Source organism: Lutra lutra, chromosome 1, assembly GCF_902655055.1.
Source record: "Lutra lutra chromosome 1, mLutLut1.2, whole genome shotgun sequence".
Taxonomy (NCBI): Eukaryota; Metazoa; Chordata; class Mammalia; order Carnivora; family Mustelidae; genus Lutra; species Lutra lutra.
In genome coordinates this window covers 34,751,158-34,767,274 of record NC_062278.1, presented here as the reverse complement: position 1 = coordinate 34,767,274, position 16,117 = coordinate 34,751,158, and the positions used below count along the sequence as shown (strand labels likewise).

Genomic DNA, 16,117 nt, shown 5'->3' with positions numbered 1-16,117 from the left:
TATATCATCACATCAAATTATCATGAAAACCCTGTAGTACTTTTTAGATGATGAACGCTTTTAGATTTACCACCTGTTTTTTAGTTATTCAAATGTAATACTTTGAACCATCAGAGTTTCCATTCAGAAAGTTTGAAAAGTTCACCTCCTCTAATAACTCATTGTCCTGCCATAGATAAGAAGCTCGTTAGCTAAGGAACATGGCCTGGCTGGGATCAACAGAGATGGTTTTCTTAGCTCAATCCAAAATCATTGACAGACAATTTAACTCCTATGAAGCTCGATGCCTATTCATGGTTCTGGCTGTGCAGACAGGGTCAGTCTTAGACGGTTCCGTATCCGCTCTTCTGAGTTCCTGAGTGATGCAAGAGGTAGAATGAGTGGTGGTAGAAAGGAAGGGCCCTCTGTAGGAGACAGATCTCAGCTTGACTGCTGATTATTATCCTTCCTTGACATCTGATTCTGCGTATTTTTTTTTTAAGTTTATCTGTAGTATAGATTTCTTGTATGTATAATAGGGCTTGTCATACCTGTTCCCAGTATTATTTTGATAATACTCTATGATCTTGTACATGGTCTAATAGAAGATGCACAATAGAATAAATTCTTCTAGTTATATAGTTCCTTTTCCTTTTTGCTTCAGCTTAACCTCTGCTCTCATATTGAATTTCTACACTGAGCCAAATCAATGAGTTCCCTCCCCGTGCTCTGACTATCCTGATTTGAAAGCCCTATGTTTCTTTGAATTAGCTGGGTCTTTAGTATCAGTGTGTTCTTACTTCTTTTCACTTTTTATAAAATATACAGTTGTTTGAAAAGACTACCATTCTTAACACTCAACATGATGACATCTTTAAATACTTCAGTTTTATCTTTAATATGTTATAATAGTGCATGACTTCCTGGCAACTAAGAATGTTTTCGTGGTCTAGGAGTGAAAGAGCCTACTTCTGAGTAAGTGTGATTAAGACCGACTCTTGTAAATAAGGCAGAGGATCATAGGGAAAGAGAGGCAAAAATGAAGCAAGATGAAACCAGAGAGGGAGACAAACCATAAAAGACTCTTAATCATAGGAAACAAACTGAGGGTTGCTGGAGGGGAGTTGGGTCGGGGGATGGGGTAACAGGGTGATAGACATTGTGTTGTAATGAGCCCTGGGTTTATGTAAGACTGATGAATCACAGATCTGTACCCCTGAAACAATACATTCTATGTTAATTAATTGAATTTAAATTAAAAAAAAAGATTGACTCTTGTACTTTAAATATGTTAACATCATAGCAAATTTTTCCCTTTTGAAGTGTTGGAAATTTTTTTTCAATATTTCAGTTCTTATTCTGATGACAATTAAAAAAAAACTTTGTAAGTTTACAAAGATAGTACCATTTGGTTACATTTTCATATTATTTTAATTAGTCTTAACAATATATTTCCTTATAGGTTATTCATAATACTTTGCATTATCATAGTATTACAAGAAATAGAAACAGTAGAATGTTACATTTCCACATTATCTTAATAATGTAGGACAAATTATTTGATAAAGATTGAATAATATGGGGCGCCTGGGTGGCTCAGTGGATTAAAGCCTCTGCCTTCGGCTCAGGTCATGATCCCAGGGTCCTGGGATGGAGCCCCGCATCGGGCTCTTTGCTCGGCAGGGAGCCTGCTTCCTCCTCTCTCTCTCTCTGCCTGCCTCTCTGCCTACTTGTGATCTCTATCTGTCAAAAAAAAAAAAAAAAGATTGAATAATATGCAGTGTCTTCCATTTATTGGTGTTCTATTTTATACAGCGTCATCAGAATTCCATATTATCTGATTATGAAAATTTTCTTCATAATGTATTTTTCCAATGGAAAAATATTTTTAAACCCATTAACATCAACATATTAATAAGAAATTGATAAAGTAGAAGTTTGTTGTCATTTAACTACACTAAGACAAATACACATTTTTTTTTTAACCACCTTTTGCAGCAATAGTGTTAAAATGCAACCAAATAAACCTGTGGTATAAAATTTTTCCAAGTTTTTGCTGATTCATTTACAGTGACAAAATACTGCACCTCTGACTTCATACTGTATATATATATATATATATATATATATATATATATACATACTTCAGTAGCAATTTACTTTGTTAATAACCTTGAACTGAGATTAACGTCACAAGTATAAGATTTGGAGTGGAAAACTCTGAAAGATACTGAAACTTCCTCTAGCCTTGAGCAAATAATGGACCTTCTCTTCAATTTTGATCCTATGTTGGAAGAAATAACTACCCAGGTTAGTTGCTATTACTGTGTTCAGCTACCAAGGTTATCCTGTGTTAACAGGGAAATAATACATATGAAATGCAGGAGAGAGAGCAAGAAAGAGGTGAGACGTGGAGGAGGTGAGAGAGAGGTTTATTGTAAGACGTTGGCTTAGGTGATAGATATGCTGGTAGTCTGGAGACCTAGAGAAGAGTTGACATTGCAGCTCTGAGTCTGAAGACAGCCTGGAGGCAAAATTCTCTTTTCCCTGGTGGAACTCATGCTGTTTATTCTCAAGGCTTTAAAGTAATTGGATGAGATGCAACCACCTTATGGAGGGTAATCTGCTTTACTCAAAGTCTACAGATTGAAATGTTAATATCATCTAAGAAATACCTCCACAGCAACATCTAACAATGGTTTCACCAAAAATGTGGGTACTCTGGCCTAGCCAAGTTGACACATAAAATTAATCATCACCGAGGCCAGTCAAGAGTGCAATATTGAATAAATTCCCAAGGAGAGTACCTTTGGCTCGATCCCATGTGGTAGCTTTGAACACAGCATAGGTCTCATTTTAAGGGCCATCTGGATCAGGAGATGTGGAGCTGGTAAATATATATAAATATATAAATAAATAAATGCATATCTCCTTCCTCCTGCAATTACTGATCAAGGGCTACTCCTGAGAGGACTTAATTCTCCTGTACTTATATGAGTAGACAAAACAGTTCCAGTCCCCTGAGAGCATTTCTCTGACAAATGGCTCCAGGTGCTGGCTGTGGGACTAAAAACAGTTGGAGCCAGTGTGTCTCGCCGCAAAAATAAAGAGATTCAGTGGAGTATGTGTCGATCACCAACAACATTTGCATGTGCCTGAGGGATTGCGGAGGCAGATGGAGTTTAAGATGTGGTCCGGGACTACATTGTGAAGATTTGGGGGACATTCGAAGCATGTGGATTTAGTATAAAGGTAGGTTAGTGGTAGGCTCATCAGTGTCAGTCTTGCTGAAGAATTATTACTTGAAATGATTAATTATCATCACTGGAGCTTCTAATTAATGAGGTCTGAGTTGAGGCTCTGTAACCTGCTTTAGAATTGATGTTTCAGGCTTGGGCACCTTTGAAACATTGCGTAGCGGAGAGTGTGATCATATTTAACACTTTACAAAGAGCACACTTGTCTGAGGTTGAAGGAAGGCAAACCTGAAAGGAAAGGTAATGTTTTACTACTTTAAAGCTACAAGTGTGCTTCTGTGGGAGGAAGTTCAGGATATATTTAGGTGGCAAATTTGACAAACTGTCTAAAGTGGGATGAGGGAAAAAAACCAAAACAAGTTAGTCAATGATAATTTCTAAGTCACTGGGATGGGAGATGGAAGTAACAGTGTTGCTAGACCCCGAAATATGGGACATGGAAGCAGGATATGATGCGGGAAGTAGTGAAAGAGGCTTGAAGGGACAGGGAAACATCAGGAAGAGAAGAAGGTTGTTAGTGTCTTAGTCTGTTTAGGATCTATAACCACGTATCACAGAGTAAGTGGTGCTTTTAAACAACAGAAACTTTTTCTCACAGTTCTAGAGATGGGAATCTGAGGCCAGGCTGCCAGCATGGTTAGGGGATGGCCCTCCTTTGGGTTGCAGACTTCTCGTTTTATCCTTACTTGCTGGAAGGGGCAAGGGAGCTCCCTGGGGCCTCTTTTAATAAAAGCACTAATCTCATTCATGAGGGCTCTGCTCTCAGGACCTAATCCCCTTTCAAAGATTGGTTTTAACCTATGGATTTGGGGTGGGGGGCACAAACATTCAGACTGTAGCAGTCAGGTAGAAAGAAAGTGAAGAGAAGTTTCTAGAATACAGATAAATGTTTTAGTATAGATCAGGTATTGACAAACTATGGCCTTCTGACCAAATCCTTGCTACCAAGGGTTTATAAATACAATTTTACTGGAACATAGCCATACTCATTGGTTACATATTATCAGTGGCAGCTTTCACTCTACACAGAAGAATTGAATGCAAATAGCTTTGTTGTGACAGAGACCATATGGTTGGTGCAGCTAGAAATATTTCCTTTCTGGCACTTTTCATAAAAAATTTGTAGACTTCCGGTGTAGACAGATATTGGTTAAATTTTTGGATGTGGATAAATTGCCTAGGAAATACGTGTGTAAGAAGAGAAATTGCTGAGCATTAAGGAAGAAAAAAAGGAACAAAAGAAGAGGACTAAAAACTAGAGTCTTAATGAGAAGAAAAAAAGAGCAATCATCTTAAAATCTGTATCTCTGCATTATCCAGTCTAGGTTTTCTCCAGTCATCAAGTAAGCCGAAGAGGAAGAGCTAGAATGTTTCTTCTCATTTTCTTTCCTCCTTGGTTTTTTTCTTTTCTCTCTTCTACACCATGCTTTCAAGAAAGAAGGTATTTGGTGGAAGGAAAAAAAGAGGATTCTGGAAATAGTTCTAACCCTCTAAGAAGTAGTAGAATGAAATGAAATCTTCTCTGGGGCCCATTCAGTGTCTCAGCTAATGGCAAGTCTTGCCTGTGTATATCAAGCACATATTACGTTTTGCTCCCACATTTCATTTAACCTCTACCATTTCCTTTTTGTTTATATGGGCTTTTCCCCTAGAATAAAAACAAAGATCACAGCATTTTGCCTAGGAAATCATATTCTGCTTCCTTTGTTAGAAGCTGTGTACTTGCAACGGTAATATAATTGTGCTGCCCAGACTAGATTCCCACCAAACTTGTCACTTGTTTGAAAGGGAGCCCTTTCTCTGACAAGAACAGACAAGGGCCAAATGAGCCTGATTCTTTCCTATGCCAGCCAGCAATGCAATTACAAGAATGGGGGCTAAGGAAGGACAAAGCAGTCACTCACCCCTGCACACAGGTGCTGTGTCCTTGAAATAGTTGATTGTACTTGGGGCCCTTTCCTGGCCTGTTAAACAGACACTGTGACATGGGATTTCATAAATGACTGTAATTCATTGGTGATTTGTTGAAGCTTCTAAATACAATTTTTGAAAGGGATGATCCTTTTTTTTTTTTTTTTGGGTGTCCTCTGATAAAGGCATATGGTTTCTATATAATCTTCAGAATTCATAATCTTTAGGTAATGTACTTTATAGAACCAGCAGGAAAGTGAGGATTTGCAAACCTCCTTTTCTTTTACTGATGAGTTTAAAAATGCTGTCGTTTACTTCAACTGTTGAAAATGGAAATTTCCCCATATTTAAGCAGTGGTGTTCTCTTTTCACACTGAAAAGCAATGAATTGTCACAAACGGACATCTTGCTATGAATAAAGATGGCAAATGAGTAAGTGACTCAGAAATATGCTTGACAAGTGGGAAATGGTGTGAATATAAAGTTTATATAGTCTTCTACCATCAACTTGGGAGACCGAACAAGTCTGGTTGCAATGGGTAACCAACATGTATGTGGGCAGTAGCCCTCGGAGTGTTCTCATCCTCTTCAAATTGCCACAATAACCTTCTCAGAGGGCTCCTGTTTGTGAGAGTGTGATTTTTCTTTTCTTTTCTTTTCTTTTTTTTTTTTTTAAGGTATTTATTTAGTTGAGAGAGAGTGAGTGAGAGAGGAGAGAGAGAGCATGAGCAGGGGCAGAAGGAGAAGACGCAGACTCCTTGTTGAGCAGGGAGCCCCATGCCGGACTCTATCCCAGCACTCTGGGATCATGATCTGAGCCAAAGGCAGATGCCTAACCAGCTGAGCCCCCCCAGGCATCCCATGTGATTCATTTCTGTTAGCACGGGCATGATTTGATCCTGCTTCAATTTGACAAGGTCTCTGTAGCCGTCTACCATGAGGACCCTGATCTTAGGACACGGTTGGAGAGCATTCCTAAACAATTCTCCTATTTAGTACAGAAGTTTAGTGTCTGGTGTGTCTCACTAATAGGCTGTTCCAGAGACCCTGGCACCTAAAAGCTGATTTTGAGATCCAGGAAATGAAAGAAGTTAAGAGAGGAAGCCTCACAGGTTCCCTGTGCTCAGAAAGATCCCATGTTCTCTGAGGGAAGGGTCCTTGTTGGTAAACATTCTAGCCCTCACTTTCCTTGTCACTGAAAGTTGCTGAATGAATTAAATAATATGATGTGGAATTTCTGACAGCGTAAAAACTCCACAGTGCCTGTTATTACTGTAAATCAGAGTGCTAATATTTATAGCACATACAAAGTGCCTATTTTTCTACATAGTTAATGTGGTTGTGATTGTTGCCCTATACTTGATTTGTCTCTGGATTTTGTCATCTGCATCATTATTAGATCAGTATTCAGAAAATAGTTTCTTGCCTCATTCTCACTCATGTGCAATGCAGACATATTGCACTCTTTTTTCTCCATCCATCCTTGCCTCTTTCCTTATTAAAAATTTATTTATGAGTAAATTTAGAGAGGAAATGGAAGTCACTATAAAATCACATGCCCAAACACAGTGGTAATTTGGAATTGCTACATCAGTTAAGTGCAGGTCAGGGTAGCACTAATAGTCACTAACGAAGGGCTTTCACACAGATTGTGGGTTCTGAGTTTTCCCCATATGTGGCCATAAATCTTCTTTTTCTTTCATTTGAGGTGCTTGGAGGGATGGCTGGGTGGCTCAGTCGGTTAAGCATCTCCCTTTGGCTTAGGTCATGATCCTAGGATCTTGGGATCAAGTCCCAAATCAGGCTCCTTGCTTAGCCAGGAGCCTGCTTTTCCCTCTACCTGCTGCTCCCCCTGCTTGTGCACACACACACTCTCTCTCTCCCTCTGACAAATAAATAAATAAAATATTTTTTTAATTTTTTACTTTTAAAGATCTTATTTATTTATTTGAGAGAGCATAAGCAGGCAGGAGAGGCAGAGGGAGAGGGAAAAGCAGACTCCCCACTGAATAGGGAGCCCAATGTGGGACTTGATCCCAGGACCCAGGGGTCATGACCTGAGCCAAAGGCAGATGCTTAACTGACTGAGCCACCCAGGCACCCTTAAAATCTTTTATTTTTTTTTTAAAGGGGGCTTAGAAATGCAAGAGTATAAGAATGATGTTATCAAAGACTAAAGTTAGAACCCCTCTGTTTTATGGAAAAAGCAATTATTTGCGAATTTCTGCTACATTTGGTAGCCAGTGGCACAGGAAGGCACAGCTGCCTGGAGACCTAGAGCCTAGATGAGACAAATGAAGAGGAGACACCTCAGTACAGTGATGGCAGAAGTGTGTGCTGATTTGGGTAACACTCTTTCTCATATACTCTCTGTTTTTCTTCTGTCTGGGAACTAGAGCAGAAAATCTAAAAGAGGAAAACAAACTGGTCTTTCCTACTTATTTTTAGTTAACTAGTGCTTACATAAGTGTTAGTTTTCGACTGTTACAGAAATAGTTGGTTGGCAAGTCCTGTTATTTTTTATTCATTCATTCATTTATTCATGTAATGATAAAAATTTTCTGAAGGTTTTATTGTTGGGGGAGCTACAGAATTAACAGCTGCAGAATTGTATTAGGAAAGTTCTTGTTCCCTAAGAGTTTACAATCTTAACAGGTTTTACAAAAATTTGTCCACCCGCCTTATTCTAAACCAGTGGTTCTCAGTGGTGGTGGAGAGGCGAGAAGTTGCCTGCAAGAGATGTCGTCTCCCATGTATGGAAACGTTTTTATTAACTGGGGGAATGGGTGCTTTTGGTATGCAGTGAGTAGACGGCAGGGACCCTGCTAAATATCCTACAATGCACAGGAGAGACCCCGCAGAAACTGTAATCTGGCTCCAAATGAGAAATCCGGTTCTAAACTCTTGCTTTGACCAGAATTTATTCTTTACTTAGCACAATTCTACATATAGTGGAGGTATCTGCTACTTTATTTAGCAACTTAGCAGAGGTCCCTAACACATAATATGGTGTTTAAAAGATATTTGTCAAAAGGATTAATATATATCTATCTGGATTAAATTTAATGACATAATATAAAGAACCATGGCTTTGGGAGTAGAACTGAGTTTGAATCCTAGCTCCCAAATTAAATGTCTGTGTAATCTTGCTCAAGTTACTAACATTTAAGAGTCTTAGTTTTATACTAATATGGGACAGTAATACTTGCTACTTAGAATTTAATGAAATATCATGTATGTATGAAATATCATATAATAGTTCCTTATAATAGACTTACTTTCTTTCTCTTCTATGTGTAGAGCAATTTCCCAAGGGTGAAGGAATTAACTTTTTTGATAGTCTTATCATAGTTATTCTACAAAATATTAGTTATTTGATTTTGTTTTCATTTCCTTTGGAATGTCATCTTTTGTGAAATCAAGGTGATTCTGGCTATTTTCTCTTTTTCCTTTTTTTTTTTTTTTTTAAAGATTTTATTTATTTATTTGACAGACAGAGATCACAAGTAGGCAGAGAGGCAGACAGATAGAGAGAGAGGGGGAAGCAGGCTCCCCGCAGAACACAGAGCCCGATGTGGGGCTTGATCCCAGGACACTGGGACCATGACCCGAGCAGAAGGCAGAGGCTTTAACCCACTGAGCCACCCAGGTGCCCCTCTCTTTTTCCTTTTTAATGCTGTTTTAGCCTTATAGTGGAAGGATTGAGTCTGTATGTGGGTCTGTAGGCTGTTACCTGTTCTTTGTGTGCAAAAATGTAAGCACTAACTGCTCCAGATGGTACTGCAGATGCAGAAAGGTTAAGAGATGTAATCAATTGTCATACCAGGGAGGCACTCAATGTGATTTGGAGTTTATTGTGAGTCCCTACTGACTGAATTAGAATGTCATGTTCTGTGATGGGATAGTAATAGATTTGATGCTTTGTTCCTCTCTCCTCTCCTGGAAAAAAAAGGGGAAGTTCAATCGTGAGCTGCCTTATTCAGGGGCCAGGCCTGCCGTGGTGGTCGGGTAGGTACGCTCTGGTTCTTTATCCCCAAGTATTTGTGCTCATGCCTTCATATCTGTCCTGTGACCTCAGAAGATGATTTCTAATAGTTTCAGAATTTGCTGGAAAACGACACATGGGGGAAATGAAGAGAGGAAGAAGTCTCCAGCTCTGAAGGAGCAAGGTTTTTCTTGGAGCAGGAAAGCAGTACCTGAGGATGTGGCCATTTAATAATAGGGTTGTTCTTCCTTACATAAATTTGGAAATCCATAATTTGGGAGAGGTTATTTTTTTTTAAAGTTCTCTTCCACAGATAAGAAAGAATAACATGTATGTATATGAAATCTAATAAATCTGAAAGATTTATACCACCCAAAGCCTTTTGAAAATTATTAATTTTTAGCAAGTCTAGGTCACATAATTCCCTTCTTAATGGTATGCTTGTGACAGTATAATTTGGTAGACCTATCTCAGTCAGGTGGCTCAGCAATTCGGTGGTATTAGAAAAGGTGAAAAAAAAAGATAAAAATTCGAAAAATTAAAAAAGGGAGAAAATGTGAAAAAGTTTTGGAAGAGAGAGTCTATGATAAATTATTGTACTCACAAATACAAACAAGGTAATTCCACTTTAAAACTGGTTTTATAAAGTGTTTCACTTGACATCACACTGTGATAACTGAAAGTAAAAATTCTGGATTAGAACTATTGCCAGTCTTCAGTACAGCTCTCATGTGCTTCCATAACAATTGCTCTCGGCTAGGATGCTCAAATTTGATGAGCTCCTGCTAGTTTGCAACCCAACCTAACATTGTGATGTTACAGTTAAAAAATAAATTGATTACATACCCATGCCCTAGCTGATATTGTTTATTGATAATCTGTTAAATTTTCCCAGATAATTAAAGTATAAAGTAGCTTGGAAGATTATTTGTAATTATTGCATTAAGAAGTAGGTACACATATTGTTGTCCCCCCATCCCCCACAATTCCCTTAGAATACCATTGTTATTAAAATTTTAAAGAGCCTTGAAGTGAAAAAGCATGAAGACTTAATTGCCTTCCTTGGTTTTCTTGAGCTTATAGAATGTATTTTCATCTTTTAGTCATAGTTCTGTTTTTAAATAACTCTGTTCTGCTCCATGAGAGACATTTCAGTTCTAAATGTATGCAACCAAATTATCTTTTAACCCTCATTTTCAAACTGCAGTTCAATCAGTATACTCCAGATGGCACACAATGATGATAAAATTATGCATATGTTACATTGAGGGATTGAATATGCAAACAGAAGGAGCTGGTTAACTAAGGTTTTCAAATTGCCTTCAGGACTTTACCGTTCTCCTACATAACGACAAAAAAAATGCAGATACCATTTTGCTTGGTTTTAGGATTTGACATTTTTTAATATGGCAAATGAAATGCAATTATAATCCATAATAGTCCACATGAAACTTTGCCAATGTCATTATAAAAGCAAATGTTTTCCTCCACAAGTCAGTATGTAAGAATACATTTTTACCTTAGTTTATTACCAATGTTTTGCGGTAAAACCATGCTCATGAGATAATATATGGGGAGGAAACAGAATCAAAATGGATACTCCATACATTAATAAGCGTGGTTTCTTTGTTTATTCTAAGCATAGGATTAGGGAAGCTGGTCATCCATTTTTTTCATCATTTTGGGAGACCATAATAATATTGGAGGGAATAAATGGAAAGCTAAACAAAATAAACATAAGTGAATCTGCTCTGATTACCAAAGAGTTATCAACTCTTCTACTACTGAGTACTTCCTTTATAGCTCTATAGTTCTATAATGTGAAAGTTACTTAGCAGGATCCTTGTTTTTGGATATAAGCACAATTAAAGAAGTGATATATTTGTCAACTTAGCATTACGCTATTATTCTCAGCAAATCTTCTCAATTCCAATGGCAACAATTCTTTAGTAAAAAGTATGTTCATCTGTTTTAATATTTTTATGCAATTTATTTAAAATAAGAATTAAAAAAAAAAACTATTCTCCCATTTCACCAGGTATTCCACATATTTTAGGTGGCTGTTAGTTTTTAAAGATTCAAAAAAAAAAATAAAATTGATGATGGCTCAGTAGTAAAGTTTTCTATATGAGGGTTAACACACTATTTTGTACATGATTTTAGCTGAAAGGCTGAGCAAGAAGCAACAGCACACTATTTTATTAGCATTACTTATAAGACTAAAAACAGAGATATGTATTATTATCATATTTACATATTTCTCTACCTCTCAATATCCACCTGAATGTTATTATTTGAAAATGTTTAGTCCTACTGCCTAAGGAGGATTTGTATATATTGATGACACATTTTTTTTTCCCCCCAGGGGTCTAAATTGGGGAAGTCCTTTATTCATACTGGAAACTAGGTGTTTTTTTGGTTTTGTTTTTGTTTTTTCCTATAGTTTCATGCATTGATTTTGATGAACATTTCATGCTAAAGGAGTTTCCAAAGTAGAACAATTCAGAATCCATGAATAATAATTGAGCCCTTTAGTTCTGCTCTGAACTTAAAACCATTATTCTCCATTTAAAGCAGACAAATCATGTTGCTCTACAGAACACTGCTCTGTCATTTTAGTTTTTTTTTTTCTTTTTTTTTTTTCCCCCCGTGGTGGTTGTTTCCAGTGAGCTGGGCTGGAATATTAAGCTTTCTTTGCTTCCTATGCTCTCTCTTGCTGTGCTGGGCACATTTAGGTTCTGTCTGAAATGGGCAAAAGCAATTCTCTTGTTCATAAAGAATAACTTGTAAGCTGGTGTGGATGCCTGTACATTTTTATTTTGTGAAGAGAATGTGCAATTTGCCAGGCTTTGAATCTCTGGCAACTGGCTTGCTGAAACTCAGCTTAAATGTATTGTCGTGCATAAACAATCAAATGTAGAACATAATACGTCTCCTCTTCTGACTGCACCTCTCATACCAAACACATTGGCTCAATCCATTATTCTATGTATATGGAGTTGTATCTGTCAGAAGCTAATTTAAGTGTCATGTGAAAACACAAAGTTAATAGAAGTTTAACATGGTAAAATATTGTTTTTAATATTAAAAATGCACTTGTAGCATTTGAGAAAATACAGCTATTACAGTGCTTGCAGAGTGATGTAGCCAAATACCCCTGTGCTGAGAGCCCACTGTAGGGCAGGGCAGGCGGGGGCAGTCATTTCCTACCATCTGCTCTCACACTACAAAAGTGAATACATGTTTGGATTTTCGTGGTCTGTTCTGTTTGCCTGGTAGAGGAAAAGTTTAAACAGTTCTTAACAACAAATATGCTTCTTTATTGAAAAGAATAATTTGTACTAGAAACAATGTAGTAGAATGATTTTTAGATTTACCGTGGTATAAAATTTATTCATCCAAATTTTGTACACTACATTTTTGTCCTTTTGTATTTAAAATACTTTATGTCAGAACCATAAGAGACTCTTAATCTCACAAAAGAAACTGAGGGTTGCCAGGGGGAGGGGGGTAGGGAGAGGGTAGTGGGGTTATGGACATTGGGGAGGGTATGTGCTATTGTGAGTGCTGTGAAGTGTGTAAGCCTGGCGATTCACAGACCTGTACCCCTGGGGCTAATAATACATTATATGCTTATTAAAAAATTAAAAAAAATTATAAAAAAATAAAATAAAATACTTTGTCAGTACACATTAAACAAATAATGCATATTTTGGTGATCTGTTTTTCATTTCAAGACATTCCTATATAAATTAACATTTTATATCATCAGTGTGTATTCATCATCTTTATTGAATACTATTTGGAAAATAATGATAGCTCTGAATACTAGAGTTCTGAAAGCTTGTTTTTCTTTCCTCCCTCTCTCTCTCCCCTTCTTTGTTCATTCCTCTCTCTTTCCTTCTTTTCTTTCTTTCTATAAATGCCTTTTCCTAGGAATATGATATAAAGTAAAGTGATGTTTTTGGCAACAAGTTAAGTCTATTATGTAAATTAAATAAAAAACAATTTTTGATGACCATCAGGAGCCAGAGGCTATGATCTGTTTCTCATGCAACATGGCTCCAACATCAATCCTTCTACTTCATTTAATGCTCAACAATAGCATAATAGCATTGTCCTTTAATGCAGCAAGAAAAACAGGCCATAATGGATTTGCTGAGAGACTGTGTAAGAGCTTCTAACTGTGACATTCTAATAAATCTTGAAGGGTATTTTGACTGTTAAAGAATTCTGCCATAGTTTGTGGATATAGACCCTAACAACTCTAGTCACATGTGACTCCACAGTAGAAATAAAAGCGTGACAGATTTATCTGGTGATTTACATTGATGGCATAATATGGAAGTATAAAAAGGAAGTAAAAACTACACTGGGGACTTCTGCCATTTTGCATGAGTGAGGAAGATAATGGGAAAGAGGTTAAAAGCAATTGTTTTCTTCATGCAACAGATTCTTTGAATGAATTTGGGCTACATGAGAGGGGTGTCAGATAAAATACGGGACATCCAGTTAAATTTGAATTTCATCTAAAAAACCAAAAATTTTATTATAGATATGTCACAAATATTTTATATAGTACACTTGTGCTACAAAATTATTCATTGTTTATCTGAAATTCAAATGTGATTGGATGTTGTGCATTTTCCTTTATTAAAGCTGGCAGCTATAGTGTATGGACATCCTTGGGGTGAAAGGGGAAGGACGAGTGGATAAGGTCTGGACTGGTCCTCAGCCTCACCTGCATAACTTCTGTTCCTTGTTCCACACTCTGACATGAGAGAAGTGGAGTTAGGGCCAGGAGCCAACAGATTTAAGGAGGACAGGCTGACAATCCTTATATCCAGGAGCAACTATATAGAAGACTTTGGGAGATAAAGGTCAATAAGATGCAACATCAGCATGTGACTTATTGAATTACCAAGGCTGTTGAAATAATATGCAGGTTCCACCCTCAAAGAATTGTCCTATGCTAATCAGATAAGCACTTACTAAGAGGCAATATGGGCTGGATTATGAATAAAAACTGAATAAAACCAGAAGAAGCAGAGACTGTAACTCAACCACCTTTTTGTAGTACTCCCTATTCTCCTCTAAGACTTTTTTTTTTTTGAATGGAGGAAGAAGGGGTAGAAATTTCCAATTTGGCACATTTCCATTCCTCTTGGAGACTACATTCCAGTAAAAGTTCCATTACCATCTTTGTGCTAAGTTACATTGTATTTAAATCAAGTTAATTCTGTACTTAAAAAGTAACTCTTTGGAGTGCCAAGAATAAAGTGAGGAGCCTTGTAAATCCTCTAAAGGAGTTACCTTCATTTTCACATGGACAGCAAGGCATAGAAAGGTTCAAATATGTCCAGGGTCATAAATCTAGAGAAAGGAAGGAGCTGAGATTAGAATCCTGCTGTAATAAGAAGACTTTTACTGCTGTGTAACTGCATGAGGAAAAAAAAAAAATCAAAATTACCCCACCATAACTTGAACTATATGTGGTTAAAGTGTTTTTTTGGTCACTTTTGGTTACTCTCTGAAGTTACCCAAATATGAATCTTAGACTTTAGGTACAATAATTCTAGGGTTTAACCTAAAACAAGAACCTGGGATAAAGTTCTGGAACGACATTCCTGTTTAGTTGCTAAGTTTGCACACGATTTGCTATCAAAATTCATATTCTACTTATCAGTTAGTCTATTTAAACAATGCGGGTGGTAATGCTGACTACCCCACTGAGATATTTTAGGAATAACAATGCAAGCAAGAAACATGCCCCCAAATAATGCAAAGCTCCTTTTGTATGTATGAACTATGAGGAGCTATATGAAGATGAAATGCCAACAATAGCTCTCTGATAGACATAAATGTAGACGTTTCTATCCATTCACCCACTCTGCAGATAATTACCAGGAAAAACGTGGCTTTTATCCTCAGTGAGAGGGCATATAAATTCAAAACAGGCAGATGTGACTTTTTTCTAAAGAAAATTACTGAATTCATACATTTTTTAGCAACCGAGAAGTTAGATGAAGTTACTTTAAAAATTAGTTAAAATGCAAACCCTGGCCTGCCATACAATCAGTTTTTCAGAAAAGTATGAACAGGACTTTAGAATTTAAAGATTGTAATTCGAATGAATATTAATGCTCAAGTGTGTGGAGCACAGAGGTAACTGACCTCAGACCTCACGCGGTGTACAAAGTAGCTGCTTAGCTGGGAAAACCAATTTTTCACCTTTTTTTGTCAGAAATAGGAGACACTCCACTATAGGCTGGATTTTGTTCCTTGTAGAGGTCAAATCAGTGTCTGCTTGAAAAATTCATGATCCCGAAAAGGTAATTTTTAATGAATATTTATGAGCGATGTCCTTTCTTATCAGAGCTGTGCAAGTTTTCTGAAGCTTGCCACTAAGACTGGCTTGTGATTTTTAGCAAAAAACCTCTGAATCAAAATGAGGAAAATGGGCTTGATATATTGTCGTCTGACTCATTTTGGCTTCTTCTGTTATGCATCATCATTGCATATAAAACAACATTGTTCAAGGCTGTTCATATCACCACTGTTGCAGTATTTTTTCCCTACCTTTTAGGATCCAAACACCAACATAAAAGAACATTTAAAGGACATTATACTCTTTCTATATTTTTTAACCTTAAAAATATTTTGCCCATAAAGTTGCTGAAGACTCAGACCAAGTAATAATAGGAGTACGGAGTTTTCCTCTGTGGGCTGGGGCTCTCATGTTCGGTATGTGAAAATAAGAACTTCAGAATACCAAAAAGGCTTTATAGCCAAATCTTGATTTTTCTTGCACTTTCTCTTAAAATCAGTACAAGTAAAGAGATAAATCTCGAACAAAGTATCTGTTGAAATTTTCCAGAATTAGTATGTATTAATATTTGTAATGATATAGCTACATATTATTGTGTTAACATAGTTAATACATGTATTGACCATGTATAGACAAATATATATACATTCATCAAGA

General features: G+C 37.0%; 1 pseudogene; it reads left to right on the top strand.

The window, feature by feature from the left end:
• The first annotated feature begins 283 nt into the window (after positions 1 to 283).
• The window catches only part of LOC125093990 (ubiquitin carboxyl-terminal hydrolase 46-like), a 136,674-nt pseudogene continuing 120,840 nt past the window's right edge, over positions 284 to 16,117 (top strand).